The following is a 3,746-nucleotide window of genomic DNA, read 5'->3' as shown; positions in this document are numbered from 1 at the left end:
CAGACATGTATCTACGCTTTTTTTCTATGCAAAAGGTTTTTTCTCTAAGCAGCAGAGATACAGTATCCTCTCCCAGCTGGGAAACATTAGAAACTGCACACAGGGCTTTGGCTCTACTCACAGATCCTGGCAGTGATCGGTCCAAAGATATAACCTTCAGCAGAATAGCCCAGATTCCAGGCGAAGATGGAGGAGAGGGGGAGGGAGGTGGGCAGAGGCAAGCAGTCCCCCTTCCCTTGAGCTCCTTGACCTATCCCCACAGGAGGAGAAAGAGTCCACTCTCCCAGGGTTCAAGCCTATTTAACAGTAACCCAACCACCATATGACCATACCTCCCAAGCAGTGCTGGGACAAGGCCATTTGGTGCCCAGGGCGAAGATGTCGTTTCAAAACAAGAAAATACTTAAAACAATAAAAATTCAATTAGGTTTAATGCATTCATTCACACATTTTAATTATATGTATTTTTATTGGAGGCACTTTGAAAAAAGAATGCAAACATTTTTTTTTTGTTTATAGCGTAAAAAATAAAAACTTCAGAGGTGATCAAATATCACCAAAAGAAAGCTCTATTTGTGGGGAAAAAAGGACATAAATTGTATTTGGGTACAGCAGTGCAAGACCACGCAATTGTCAGTTAAAGCAGCGTGGTATCGCAAAAAATGGCCTGATCATTAAAGGGGTAAATCCTTCTGGAGTTGAAGTGGTTAACACATACTCTGGGGTGGGTGACTGAGTTATTTTGAAAGACTGACTGCAGATCAGCTTGAAAACTTATGACTTGGAAGGTGTTTACTATTTTAAGAATTCATTTGGTTAGTTAGACATAATAGCAGAATTACAACAAAGTATTACATAAATACAGCTATGTATTCTGAATGTGAATGAAGACTGTAGCTGAAATACTTTCAGAGGTAATATTATCTATTAGGTAGAGAGTTAGAAAACGAAATGTTCTATGTTGTAATTAGAATCCTCCTCCTCTCAGCCAGCCAGACACACACCCCGCCAGAACCACCACCCCCCCCCCCCCACTGACCCCCACCATGGCCCACCATGCCTTCCTCAAGCCCAAAACAAAGTAGTTGATTTTCTAATATGCAATAATACTAGTATGGGCTTACGTGAGATCTTGCACATTGCAGAGCTTAGTCCCTCCTCCTTGGCTCCTCTAGGCTGAGGCTCAAGCTGCGCTTTCTACTCCTCCCATCACGCTGCACTCTCTGCTCCTCCCATCATGGTGACATCACACCGGGCCTGGACTACAGTACAGAGTGCCTGTCAGGGGGAGAATCTTCGCTGACAGGGCGCAAGGCAAATGAAAAGCTTGTCTGTGTAAGCTTGTGTCAGGTGTGCAGGACTCAGCGCACTGGGCACATCATTACAAGTGCAGGCTATAGCGGCTGGAGCCTCCGAGCAATCACTCCAGTCCAGCCACCTTTTAGAAGGACACTTCACTGCGCCCCCCCCACCCCCAATAAATTGTAACGCCCAGGGCATCCGACCCTTCTGCCCCCCCTCCCCCCTGGTACCGACTATGCTCCCAAGGGACTGTCTGGGCCTTACTAAATATTCAGGCCAGAAATTTTGAATCCTCCCGCCCTAAGCTCTAGAAACTTCTACTAGAGGCAGTGGAGGTAAATAAACTTCCAGCCTGTGAAACCTTGAACAGACCAGACAAAACAATTACTGCTTATGTGACTGCAGCCAAAGCCAAAATACAAAATTTGCCTAGAAGCCTAGCTATGAGGGTGCTACAAAATATTTTTTAATTGACCGTGTACCTGATAAAATTATGTTTTGTAATGTTTGACTTGAGTTTCTCTTTAATGTGGTTACTTCAAGAGCCTAAGTTCACAACTCACATTTCATTAATGAAAGAATGTCCTTATTTAACAATATAGAACAGTACCCCTTCAAGAAGAGTGGGCAAAATCGGACTTTGAGGCTCGTGGAAGTATAAAAAAAATATATTTTATTACATAAATTTACAAAATGTACACTAACAATGGTATAATGGAATGCAACTGATAACAATCACAATACAACCATTCAGAACAAGAGAATAGTGAAAGAATCCTATTGAAGTCGCCTACGCGTTTCACCGTGGGGCTTCTTCAGGACGAAATGAACAGGATTATTGCTACTATGTAGCCATGATTTTCACAATCTGATACACAGCGGTGGATATAATCATCCAGGAAGATTCCAATGATAGATGAAATATATACTGATGGTAGTAGATAGTACAAAAAATATGTTTAGAGATCGATGATCGCAGGTCCAGGCCAAATATGTCAATAATGACATGAGCAAATACACATTACAGTCCCCAGGCAAAAGAAGACGTGTCGGGGATAGAGATGCAGGTAACCGAATCCCTTAAAAATCCACTAGGGGACCTAAAGCTGGGGCAAAAGACAGCTCACAGAGGCAAACAGAAGGCCATCCATCAATAAAGGAACAGCATCTCCCATGTAACAGAGATCGTCTTGCAAACACCTTGTGTGCATGTAGCGTCCGTGTATGCCCCAGGGTCACAGCCTGTGCTGAGTACACGGTCCTTATTTAACATTATGGTTTGGTCATAAAGTCAAGATTAGGCTGCACCTGTGCCCATACCATGCGCTTTAAAATATTTACATATTCTGAACAAGCACTAAAAGCAGTTTAAAACAAGCCAACATTCCCTAGTGTATCTATAGCTTAAATATGTGTTTGGGCGTGCCAAGTAAAAACAACCATCGTGCATAGAAATTAATTTAAAATGTTTATTTTTTTAGCCAATGTATTTTGGGGGATGTGCTTACTCTTCTTCAGGACTTATATAACCACTTGTGGGTTAATCAGAGAAAAGTTTGTTTAATGGCCTGACTTGGGGGTATAATGAAACTGTGCATCAGAGTGACCTGACAAAAGTGAGGGCAGTGGACTGAAAATGTTTTAAAAAGTGATTCGCTAACTTTGATCAGAGATACAGCAGCCTAGGCCCTCAACCAGGGCTCCAAATACCTACTTTCCCATAAGGCTCACCTCCCTCAAGAAGAACCACCCTCGTTTTGGATTCACTCCAAAACCAATTATTATTCCTACTAAGTTCAGTACTATCACATATCTACCCATTTATCTGTGACTAAAGACATTGTGGATAAATTCATCTTCAAATTTTACAATGGAGGCACTGAAATCATAACTCTTGCCCCTTTATTTTCTTTGGCAGCATTGACTTGACAAACTGCCAGCCTTTCCAGATAAGACACCTAACTTCGGAGTCTCAGTTGCTACAGAGTTCAAGGATGGCTTGTTTTAATCACTAGCGGACCCCCACAGTACATTTACATGTATTTGATCCACTCTAACGGGTATAGGGTGCACACGCCCCCCCCTGCTCCATCTGTCCTATGATTCACTACAACACAATTTTGGCAGAAGGGCCCAGACAGTGATTTTTGTCCGGCTTATCTGCTGTAGCAAAGCACAGCACAGCCTGTGTCAATGTCATTAAACACAGACACATATTTTGGAAGTTTTTTCATTCTCTGAACCAGTGGCGGCTGGTGAGTGCTAGACCTCGCCCTTCCTTTTTGACCCCTCACACTTCTAATAAGCACCACCCCTTATAGAATCCACCCACTCAGTCCCCCATATTCCACTTTCTTCCACCCATAGTGTCAGTATACAGCTCGGCATCAGAGGACAGAGTATACAGCCCCAGAATCACAGAACAGGAGTATTCAGCCCCAGCA

Source organism: Rana temporaria, chromosome 3 (genome assembly GCF_905171775.1).
Source record: "Rana temporaria chromosome 3, aRanTem1.1, whole genome shotgun sequence".
Lineage (NCBI taxonomy): Eukaryota > Metazoa > Chordata > Amphibia > Anura > Ranidae > Rana > Rana temporaria.
This window is presented reverse-complemented; position numbering follows the sequence as displayed.